The sequence below is a fragment of the Heterodontus francisci genome, chromosome 20 (genome assembly GCF_036365525.1).
Source record: "Heterodontus francisci isolate sHetFra1 chromosome 20, sHetFra1.hap1, whole genome shotgun sequence".
In the NCBI taxonomy this organism is placed as follows: Eukaryota; Metazoa; Chordata; class Chondrichthyes; order Heterodontiformes; family Heterodontidae; genus Heterodontus; species Heterodontus francisci.
Window position 1 is genome coordinate 17,782,673 of NC_090390.1, and position 12,619 is coordinate 17,795,291.

The following is a 12,619-nucleotide window of genomic DNA, read 5'->3' on the forward strand; positions in this document are numbered from 1 at the left end:
GGTATGTCAAAACAATTCCATTACCTAAACTAAAATCCAGCCCAAATAGGGAGGGAGAAGGGACAGAATTTTATGGCCCGCCCACAGGAGCGGGCTTGTGGCAGGGGGTTGTAAAATTGTGTGGGAGGTTTGGGGTGCCGATCCCGATTTCTTCCCGCCCCCACTGCAATTTTTACAATGGACAGTGGCGGAGAGAACCGGTCCGCCCACCCCAGGTTAATCAAGGCCCTTAAGTGGTCAATTAACTGCCACTTAAGGGCCTCCTCCCATGGCCCAACTGCCCCCACTGCACAACATTCCCCCACACCCTCAACTTGCCTCGTGGGCCCGGCTGATTGTCGCCGGCAATGCCCCAAAACCTACCTCTCTTCCGGGTCCGATGTCCACAATCCTGCTTTCAGCAGCTCTCAGTTCCAGCAGTGGCCACCAAACCCAGTGGCACTGCTGGAACTGAGAGCTGCTGGCCTGCTGATTGGCTGTCAGCTCCATTAGGCAGGACTTCCTGCCTCAGACAGGTGAAAGCCCTGCCCAAGTCTAATTAAGGGCCTGGGTAGCATAAAATCCTGGCATGGCTCCCAGGCACGGCGGAGGCAGCTCGCCCCCGACTTTTAGGCTGGTTAGTGCGGCCTCTGCCCAACATAAAATTTCAACAAAGGTCTTTTTTTAAAGGTTAACAACTGAAAATAATGATATTGTTAGTGTTTAGCTCCCAGAAGTCACTAGTTGTTTTTGAAATATCAGGTCCACAACTCTCCAGGAAACGAGGTCCACTATATAGGGATTATACAGGCTGGCAAGACAGCATTCCATCTGCAAGTGTGACCCTCAGCTTCCAGCCATTTGCCACTTCAATTCTCCTCTCTCCCTTTGACTCTGACAACCTTAAGATTGGACCACCTTAAGAGCTGTAAGTGACAATCACCAGAGGAAGTGATGTTGTGACACACATGACCGGGGAGTTGTGGGTGTAGCCTGACAGAATGAGATGTGTTTAGATGTGTCTCATGAAGTAACCATGTATATATATGTTCTAGTTAAGTCATAATAAAAACCCACATTTTCTTTGAATATTACTTGTAGTCCTGTAAGTCTTACAATAGTTCACAAATCAAAGGAACAAATAATATTACATGATGGCAACATTTTGGCATACTTTTTTAGAACACCACCAAATATTACATCATGCCAACGTTTGATTTTTTTTTTTCTGAAGGACACACTAAGAGAGAACAAGGGACAGCCGATAGATTACCTGAAGATCTTGGAGAACAGCTGGCAAGAGATCCCACAACATTGCAGTGAGCTAGGGCCACAGACAGGACCCCGGGAGGTGTTGAAACTCTGAGTGCAGTTGGCAAATTGCCAGGGGATCAGAGATTTCAACTAATCTGGCAGTGGTTCAAAAAAATTGAAAAGCAGTAGCTATATCGATTACTGTTTCAGTTTTCCCATTTTTTTTGCTTTGTGGGCGGGGCCTAAGCTGAAACAAGAGGCAAGAATTCAACAGTGCCACTGGAGTCCACAGCACAGTGAGAAAGCCTGATTGTGGGCAGCTGCCAGTACTGCAAGCTGCAGCCCTCTAAAAAATACTACTCTGTTTAAAAAAAGTAGTCTCATTCTTAAAGGGGCAGGCCTGCAAAAAACAAATCTGTCTAAACAAGAAAAAAATGTGTACCGGTAAGAAAGAAAACCTGTACAAAGTCATATATTTATAAAAAAGCAAGATCGTTAAGACAATGGCTTTCAGATGTCCAGTTACAGACTGTAAGGCATCAGACATAGCATATGAATTTAAACTGTTTTGACAGCAAATAGAACTGTGTTTCCTGGATCAAAAAGTAAGTGAACCAGAGAAACAAGTTACCAAAATTAAGGTTACAGTGGGCAACAAGGGCCTGCAATGGGTCAATACATCAGGATTGTCAGCTGAGAGTCAAAAGGACCCTAGCAAGCTATGGTCATTCCTGGAGCAGCAAAACAAGATAAAGGTAAATTTCTAAGTACATCGCTTGAGCTTATGACCTACCAGCAAAGGCCAGATGAGTCCATTGACCAGTTTGTTGGAAGGTGCCGAGACAAAGCTCAAGAATGCAACTTTGCAGATATCGAATTGTCGCAACGGGTTATAGAGCTAGTAATTGTGTCTACTCCAATAGAGGCCTTTCTAAAAGACCTGCTAGAAAAGGAAAAAGGACACACCATACATGTACTTCTCAATGATGGAAGAATATTTGAAGCCATCATGGCTGAGTGTCAATAGTAACAAGTGTTGAGGGTGGCTACAACAATTGGTATGGTAACCAAGGCTCAAAAATCTGCTAAGCTTTGTGGCAAATGTGGCCTGACTCACCCAATTCGCAAATGTTTTTTGACATACCAGGACCTGTGCAAAGTTTGAGGCATGCAAGGACATTAGACACGGCAGTGCAGAAGGTCGAACTCAAATATTGCACACAGCAATGGTGGCAGATCACATGCAGAGAGAATGTCTGCAAGACAGGATGGCAAACGCAACAAAAGGTATGCCAACACACAACAAACGCCCAATCAGGTCGGCAGACAGACAGATTGTCAGGAGGACACGGGTGAAGAATGCACTCAAGCGAACAGCAAGCAAGCATTTTACATAGTTAACTTGGATCAACATGTCAATGTTATTAGGCAATCTGAAACATTCACCATGATCGGGATTATATGTCCCCAGAAAAGTGGCAAGCATAAGCTCAAAGTGAAAATTGACACCAGAGCAAGTGCAAATATTCTGCCCATCCATATAGTGAAGGACATATGTCTAAAGAAGTGGGAACCTATGGTGCAACCCACCAGGGCTAGGCTGACTGCCTACAATGGTTCTCCAATCAAGTGTATTGGAACGATAACCTTGCAGTGCAGCTATGGGAGCTCAGAATGGCTACCACAAATGTTTTATATTGTAGCCAGCTGTTGCAGGACTTCCAGTGTGCCAAGATTTACAAATTATCACAATACATGAAGTCAGTAACACACCGAAGTTAGTAAAATATATCCAGGTCAAGAATATCAGGTCAGTCCATATAAATGATGGGAGACAAAGGCTGGGAGTCTTGACACAAAGAGGTGATATGACCGGGAGTCTCTCCTCAGGCTTCAGTTCATTGCAGCAAGACCCCAGGGGCCAGAAGGATTGCCAGTGATTGGTGATGTTGCCAGTCATCATTTTTCTAAGCTTTCTAAACAAGGGAAGATGAAGGCATCATATGACAGGCAGGCAGGATGAGAATTAGCTTGAATGTGAGTAGGATAGAATGTTGGAGTCCTCAGTCATGCATTGGAAACTTGGTATCCTGCAGAGGATGTGAGGATATGCGACCAGCCCAGATCTTAGGAGATCTAGACACCCATCGATGCAATTCTCAGGTGGAACCAACGCCAACTCAGAGAGCTGTACGACAACACTACAGGTGGCAACACTACGGTGTCGTGGACACATTCAAAGACAAAGATGATGATCGGAAGATGAATGTACAGAGGCTACGAGTACATGCCAACCTGAATTCTGAGTCACCAGAGTCTCAGAGGAGTCATCAAGATGAGCACAGCTCTTGGAAGATAACAAGATTGGGACAAATAAGCAAACCTCATCTATGTTTTAGAGAGAGTGTCAAACTAACTCACTTGTAAATAACGTTTTATTTTAATCATGTACAGTTAGTCTGAACTGCAACATCATTGTACATACGTTTTTATCTTTGGAAAAAAGGGGGATGTTGTGGGCCGACCTTAAGAGTGGTCCACCTTAACACTGAAAATGAAGATCACCAGAGGAAGTGATGTTGGGTCACACATGACCAGAGTTGTGGGTGTAGCCCGACAGTGAGATGTGTTTAGATGTTGCTTGTGCAGTAACTATATATATATATATATATATATATATATATATATATATATATATATGTATATATATTCTAGTTAAGTTATAATAAAAACCCACATTTTCTTTAAATATTACTTCCAGTCCTATGTGTCTCACAATAGTTCACATATAAAAGGAGCCATATCTTTGGCCTTCTCACAGTTCAAATGAAAATCAATAGACCAATTTATACCCCTCTGGACTTCACATTGAATTTAACAACTTTAGAACTTGCTCACACTTCCCTCCAGCCTGAATGATGACAATGTGAGATGGGTATATCAGCCTTTTCGGGATGTGGGATGGGGGGAGATGATGAAGGAATAGGTTGCTGCTTGAGCTGGGGACCGTCTTACAGAACACTGTGCCGTGAGATGTCAAGCTGATTTTTATGTTCCACCAGGTTCCTTGGTCACCAAGAGCTGTCTTCATGCTTCCATTTCAGTTGCCTATCTCCATCCTTTTAGCGATCCACACATTCTCTACTACTCATAAATGTCTTTTTATTCTCTCATTATGCTTCCAATTGTCTCATTTCTACCATTTAACTATCTGTTTTCCAGCGCAGCACTTCACAAGTCATTCTATCTCCTTTCCGTTATGTACTTCTTCCCCTTCTCCTTTGATCTGCTCCTTTTTGAATATTGTTCACCTGGAATTCCTCCAGTTGTGACAAAGGATAGTTTCCACGCTTGAATTGTTAACTCCCATGTTCTCTCCACAGAAGCCATCTGACCTGCTGAGCATTTCCAACATTTTCTTTTTTGCTTTCTAGCCTTTAAGGGTTACCTTTATGATGAGAAGAAAAATAGCCCTCTGATGAAAATAGAATTTCTGCTTTGTTTGGTTACTGCACCTCATATGTACCTGTTATTTACAAGTTGTGGTAAATCAGTTATAAAATGGTTTCCTAGTGCTGTAATGAAAGCTAAAATGACTGCTCAGAGATTTGTCAGCATCATTGGACCAGAAACATTTGATCAAGAATAAGTTAAGTTAAAGGGAGTTGAAAGGGTTGGGTGGATTTTAAATGCTATTTCAGCGGTCAATATCCCAGATAGGAATGTTGGTTGTAACTGATATGTCAACAGCACCAGTACTTAGCGTGTTCCAACATCTGTGAATTAACTGCTGGAATTATACAACCATTTGTCCCCAGACATCTTGAGCAAACAAAACCATTGTCAGTTGTGGTCTAACACTGGCATTACTTTCATGGGGCAAGATACCACTGTGCTTTGATAATCAGTGTAATCAAGCTTGATGGGGAATATTACACTTCATCAAAGAAAGTGCTCGAACTTCACAGGGGGAAATAGAAACCAAGGATATTCTAGTGCCCATCAGCCTCTGTTCATCATTACTGTTGCATATATAGTAGGTAAATAGAGTTTTGCAAGTGTTTCCCATCTGTGCACAACCAAACACTTTGACCCTGAAATTCCTGGGGTGGGATGGGGAAAAGCAAGATTTCTGCTTATTGTGGGGAGGGTAAGAGTTTAGAGTGGAATGTGGCATTCCATAGGCAGAGCCCTTTTAAATTCAAGTGACATGTAGGAGAGGGAAGATGTTCTGCCTGCCACCCCGCTCTCCCATCAAAGGATAGGTATTTCCAGGTTTCCCCAGGAAATTCCACCCAAGCTGTCCTTAAAAGCTAAAAACTGACATGAGTAGTTCCTGACAGAAAGGTCATCAACACTAGAGGAGATTCATTACCACCAAAATGCCAGCAACTTAGGAGCAAAAGGTAAACTTGCTGGCAGCTTAACTTTGGCTAGAAAGGGTTTTGGAATTTTGCTGTCAGAAAGACCTGTTCATGCAAGTGACCCTGTCCCAGGATTTGGCAAACGGTCTATTGTGGGTGCTGCAGGCGGATGTGAGTCCAACTGGGGGAACAATGGACACTTCTAAAAAGCTAATGCAGTTGCATGTTGTGCTTGTGAATCATTTTATTTGCCAATAAATTTGGACCAGATTACAAATTGGTCTGTACAAAGTGGTCTAGGAGTGTGAATATTTTCTGACTTCTGAATTGACAGGAGACACGATGGACATCGTCAGCATTTCTGACTAAGCATATATTCTAATTGGATTTAATTGTCATGATCTGGGCTATACCTATTCAATACGGCAAAGACTAAAAGATGTTATCAAATCAATGTTCCAGCAATTTGTGGAGCAAACATAGTGCAAAGTCAATAGTGAGCAAAAAAGTTCAATTAAGGTCGTTCAGCACAAAATCCACCATTGTAGCCATTTCTGGCCCAGTCTGTTTACAGAGATTGTCAATTAATGGTTTCATGACAGAACAAGCATGGGACAAAGCCTTGACCTGTAACAACCCCAGAGTGGAGCTTTTACAAAACAATGTTTAATTTTGACAGTCTTTTTGTTGTTTGCTAACATAAGACTGAGAACAAATTTGCCTTACTACCTACCCCAACCTGTTTGCACTCAAAATGGGTACCGGTGGAACCAAAATCAAATGGAGGCTATTTGCACTGATGTATCACTGCACTGACATCTGTTGATTCCTGCATGGACCCTGAAGGCCAGAGCTCCATTCTGAAACTGGGGGAGCCTCAGGCATTAATGCGCAGTGGCGCAGTGGTTAGTACCGCCGCCTCACAGCTCCAGCGACCCGGGTTCAATTCTGGGCACTGCCTGTGTGGAGTTTGCAAGTTCTCTCTGTGTCTGCGTGGGTTTTCTCCGGGTGCTCCGGTTTCCTCCCACAAGCCAAAAGACTTGCAGGTTGGTAGGTAAATTGGTCATTATAAATTGCCCCTAGTATAGGTAGGTGGTAGGGAAATATAGGGACAGGTGGGGATGTGGTAGGAATATGGGATTAGTATAGGATTAGTATAAATGGGTGGTTGATGGTCGGCACAGACTCGGTGGGCCGAAGGGCCTGTTTCAGTGCTGTATCTCGAAACTAAACAAAATAGGAGCTGCATCATCATTTTGACTCTGATACAGCAGTCTACCCATGTAAGGACTGATAGTTCTGACACCCATCCAGCAAAATGGGCAGCACAAGTTGGGAGATGGCCATTTTCAGTAATACTTAAGGGAGTCCTAAGTTACTCTTTTGAAAACATTTTTCTGACAGTAAAGTGCATGTTTTCCACCTTAATGGTTTAAAATCTTATCTAGTTGCTGTTCTATGTTAAATGCATCTCCCCTTTTCGGCTGTTGCATTTGGTCCTTGAAAAGTAATCTCAATATCCAATTTCCCATCTCCAAATCAGCAAGCTGCCTATGAGAAGTTCAGTTTGCTCTAAAGCCACAAAAATAGGTGGGGTCCCATGCCAATTCATCCAGATGGCTGCTGTGCTTGTTTCATCACTGCCTGCCCATTTACTCTTCAGAGGGAAATCACCCCCAGTGTAGCCCTTTAAATGTTTTTAAATTTATCACTCATATTACTGAGGATTAATATCAATAGGAAGAGCATTGTATCTTGCCTCCTGCCTCTTGGTTCAGAGGTGGCTGACCACCATCTTGAATACCTCCTCAGTAGGAATGAAGCATAAACTCATAGATCCACTTTAGCACCTAATGTTTTTAGTTTATCTGTTGTGACATGGATAGGTGTGAATATTGAACATGTTCTCAAATTGCTTATTTGTTACTGTCTTAAAATGAACTGCTGCCTATCTAACGCCTGTTCAATACAACATAATCATAGAATCATAGAACAGTGACAACACAGAAGGAGACCATTTGGCCAGTCGAGTCTGTGTGGCTCCCTGCAGGAGAAATTTAGTTAGCCCCACTCCCCTGCCCTTTCCACATAGCCCTGTAATTTATTTCTCTTCAGGTGCTTATCCAATTCCCTTTGGAAAGCCATCATTGAATCTGCCTCCACCATCCTCTCAGGCAGTGCATTTCAGATCCGAATCACTCACTGCTTAAAAAGGTTTTGCCTCATGTTGCCCCTGGTTCTTTTGTCAATCACCTTAAATTAGTGTCCTCTGGTTCTCGATCCTTCCACCAGTGGGAACAGTTTCTCTCTATCCATACTGTCTGGACCCCTGATGATTTTGAACACCTCTATCAAATCCCCTCTCAACCTTCGCTTCTTTAAGGAGAACAGCCCAGCTTCTCCAATCTATCCACATAACTGAAGACCCTCATTCCTGGAACAATTCTCATAGCCCTCTTCTGCACCCTCTCTAAAGCCTGCATATCCTTCCTAAAGTGCAGTTTCCAGAATTGGACACAGGGGAGGAATCTTCTGCACTTTGAAATATTTCAGGCCTCGGGACCATTTCTGGATCCTGATCCCGCTTGGGTCGCAGGTGCAGCAACAAGGGGAATCTTCTGAGAGGCAGCCAATTAGCAGGTCCTCTCCATGTTCACCATCCAATTAAGGACGGTGGGTGGGTTTCAAAGGTGGGAGACCCAATCAGAGGGCCCACAGCACTCAACTGATGGCAACCCCACTGAGAGAGGCAGGCACTGCTGGGGCAGGAAGGGGAGCGTGAGGGCACAGCAAAGTGGAGCACTCTCAGAAGCCTACCTAAGATTTGAAAATATGGAAGGCCCACAACTCTTAGTGCCATCAGTGTGGAAGGGGAACCCCTCCACAGGAATGGTCATGGCTCAGGCTGCATTCTTTGTAATAATGTGGCTTTATAATGGGGTCAGTGAGATGAGGGATCGATCCTACTGCCAGGAGGCCGTCTCTCAGTTGCTGCTGGCCTCCCAACGCTCAATATGGGGCCGGGCCAACACCAGGAGTATCCTGGCGGCATCTGCACCTTGGCCCTGAGTGGGTCCTTAATTGACCCGAATTGTCTACCTGTTGCTGGGCAGGTAGCCGCTGCCTCTTAGAGCCTGCCTCTAGCAAGATCACTCAGAGGCAGCAGTGCATTGGGGAGTCAACCCCACAGATGACTTTCACAGTTTGCTTCTGTCCCACCTCCAAACCCACCTCTGTGGGCAGGGAAGATTCTGCTCAGTACTCCAGCTGAAGTCAAACCAATGTTTTATAAAGGTTCATCATAACTTCCTTGCTTTTGTACTCTATGCCTCTACTTATAAATCCCAGGATCCCATGTGCCTTTTTAACCACTTTCTCAACCTGCCCTGCCACCTTCAATGATTTATACACATATACTCCAGGTCTCTCTGTTTCTGCAACCCCCTTTAGAATTGAACTCTTTAGTTTATAATGCCTCTCCTTGCTCTTCCTACCAAAATGTATCACTTTGCACTTGTCTGCGTTAAATTTCATCTGTCACGTGCCTGCCCATCCCACCAACTTGTCCATGTCCTTTTGAAGTCTATGACTATCCAAGTTTTGTGTCCTCTGTAAATTTTGAAATTGTATACTTTACATCCAAGTCTAAGTCATTAATATATACTGAGAAAAGCAGTGGTGCTAGTACTGACCCATGGGGAAGCCCCACCTTGTACCTTCCTCCAATCCAAAAAACAACCGTTGACCGCTACTTTCTGTTTCTTGTTCACTTAGCCAACTTCGTATCCATGCTGCCATTGTCCCGTTTATTCCACGGGCTTCAATTTTGCTGGCAAGTCTATTAGATGGCACTTTATCAAACACCTTTTGGAAGTCCATATAGACCACATCACCTCATCACCCTCATCAACCCTCTCTGTTACCTCATCAAAAATCTCAATCAAGTTGGTTCAACACGATTTTTCTTTAACTGATGTACACTTGTCCAAGTGACTGTTATTTTTTTCCCGGATTATCATTTCTAAAAGCTTTTGCGCCACAGAGGTTAAACTGACTGGCCTTTAGTTGTTGGATTTATTTTTATACCCTTTATCGAACAAGAGTGTAACATTTGCAATTCTCCAGTCCACAGGCACCACCAATCGCAGCAGAAACCACCGAACACCACCCCTTGCCCCACCACCACCACCAACCCCAATTCATGGCTGTGATTTGATAGGGAAACGTTTTACACCATGTAATAAATGTTATATCACACAGAACTATGGTAACTTTGATTTAACTCATTTAATTTACCTCAGCATTATTGACAAATTTCTCATGACCAGTTGAAGAAAGCTTACATTTTGAAAATGAAGGCGACCCAAGCACAAACATACTAATTCTAAATATATTTTTGATCCCACTTCTTTCAGCCTATTTTCACCATTCTCTGGTCAAGGAAATGAACAGACTAGCTTCTCCTCAGCCATTGTGTCTGCACAGGTCTACAGCTGTTAGAAAGTGTAGAAGAAGTTAACTTTCCCTCATAGTGGAGCAGTATCCTACATCTGCTCAGTATTTCCACTGGTTGAGACTGGGAACCCACCACATGAGTAATCACAGGTTCATGGTCCAGCACTTTAATCCCTGAAAGACACATAAACTATAGCAAAATGTCCAAACAGATTCAGTAGGTAATGCATTCACTGTCACACTTGCTGCCTTTATATGGTCCCATCTCATTGTGCCAGATAATTGGCAAAGCTATGTTTAGATCATTTTGTGCAGCCATGTATGGTCTCATGCAAACCCCATCACACTGTGCTGTATAGTTACATAGTGAAATCTGTAAAAGATATTACCTCAGAGATGGATCAGATCTTTATAGTCTAAATGTTACTCAATGGTGGCACTCTGTCTTCTGAGTCAGAAGATTGTGAGTTCATGTACCGCTTCAGAGACATATTCTAGGCTGACACTTTCAGTGTAGTACTGAGGGAGTGCTGTACTGTTAGAGGTGCCGTCTTTCAGATGAGACATTAAACCACGATTGCCCTCTCAAGAGGCTGTTAAAGAGCCCAAGGTACTTTTTGAAGAAAGAGTTCTCATTGGAACAGGCCTAGGCCATTCAGCCCCTTAAGCCTGCTCCGCCATTCAAAAAACATGCTCTTAATTTCACTTCAAATTTAAAAAAACAGCAGAAACCTATACAATTAAGGGTATATAAAGATTGCTGTGCAATGGACTCTTTATAACAGTCCCATTGTTTTTGAGAGCCTGAGTTTAATGAACGCTGAATAAATTTTCTTCAAGTCATTGCTCAGCTCCTCATCATTTATCATTGATGGAGCAAGGTAAACTACAGTGCTAAAACAGCCAATTGCTAGTTTAGATGTGTGGGCTGATTCGGAGGCCCAATCACAGTGGTGATGGGACTGCTGCTACTCATGAGCAATGTGAACAAGAAGAGCATAGTGGTCACAAGATCAGGTTTTTTAAAAATTAGAAAGTGATCCCCACACACATTATGTGAGGTACAGAGAGTGCACTGAATTGTGGGATGGGGGACCTTAAAGGAAATAAGCTTTGATTGTAAGCACAAATTCTTCTAGCCTTTGGAAAGGTTAGAAAGAACTTGTTAAATATTTGTCTGCCTTTCCAAAGGCTGTATACAGGGAAAGGAAGTAACAGGTAAAAATTATAAGAAGACAAATCTAGAATGGACGCAAATGATGTGGTCAGTAGGCAAGTAATGGAAAGGTGCAGCTTATATTTGGTGGCTAGTCAATCTATCTAAAAGCAATTTTAAAATTGTGCCCACTTTTTCCAAATAATAAAGCCCTCTCGCCCCAACACACATTGGTGCACAGATCCTTCCTCCAAATCACAGGGAACTCACTCCCCCTGTTCACGGAGACACTCCTGCTCCACCTTTCACAGAGCTACTAAGGCCTTCAACTCATCCCACTGCACAAAAGCAAAGGCATTTTCTCCCATTAAATTCCACCTCCGACTTCAGGTTGGGCCTCTTCGGTGCTGACAACCCACTCAGCAGCAGTGAAAAACCAATTAAGCATGTTAAATGGGCAATTAACAGCAAATTTCCAAGAGCAATGCAATTTTGATAGCGTCGCACAGGGCCCACATTGTGTCAGAATTTCGGCTACTCAGAGGAGGCTCTGCACAGCGGGAGGTCGGAGTGGCATAAAAAAGTTGTGATCTGACCATTTAATGATGCAAACGACAAGTCTTAGGGCATCCACAGGCAGAGGCTCGCCATTGCAAGAGCAGTCCCTGGAGACTGCTCTCACAGACAGGACTGAATTTTACTAGCCCCCCGGCATCAGGGGTCGTGGAAGGGGGGCCCGGAAAATTCTTCTGGAAGAGGCCCGCCACAACCATTAATGCCAAGAAGGCCCACTGCATTTTACTGGTGACGGCGAGACCTCGGTGCGACCCCCCCACCGCCCTTATTTTCATATGCAAATAATAGTAAAATCAAAGAATAATTACTTACCTGGTAGCAACAGCCATCCCACACCAATATTCCGGCCGCTGGCCGGAACACCCATACCTTTGGAATTCCGTTCAGCATTCCAAGGTGTGACACTGGTGGGGAGGGGGTAGGAGTGAAATTTTCAGGATGGGGGGGTGGGGGGGGTGGGGTTGGGGCAGCGGGGAAAACCGCTCTAATTGGTTGTGGGAATGGTGGGAAGGGGTTGAGGGTCAAAGGTGCTGAAGTTGGGGGGAGAAAGCTCGTCATGAAAAAAATTGGTTTTCCAGGGGAATATGTTATTTTCTTTACTGAGAACTCTGCCGGGGGGGGGGGGGGGGGGGGGGCGGGGGGCGGCGGGGTTGGGACAGGGGTTTGAAAGTTACAATAACATTTTATTTTGCATTTCAGTGTGGTGGTACATGTACCTGAATGGCTTGAAGCCCTTTAAAAATGGCGCGGCGCCGACGCGGTGTCGCCAGACACCATTGCCTGGGATAGAGCAGCCACCATCGGGGGTGGGCCATTCCATTGGGGGTGGCCATTC

The 12,619-nt window shown here is 44.1% G+C and overlaps 1 protein-coding gene across 1 annotated transcript in view; it reads right to left on the reverse strand.

Moving 5' to 3' along the window:
• mypn (myopalladin) overlaps window positions 1-12,619 on the reverse strand; it is a 414,790-nt gene that overhangs the window by 116,646 nt on the left and 285,525 nt on the right. The window lies entirely within an intron of this gene.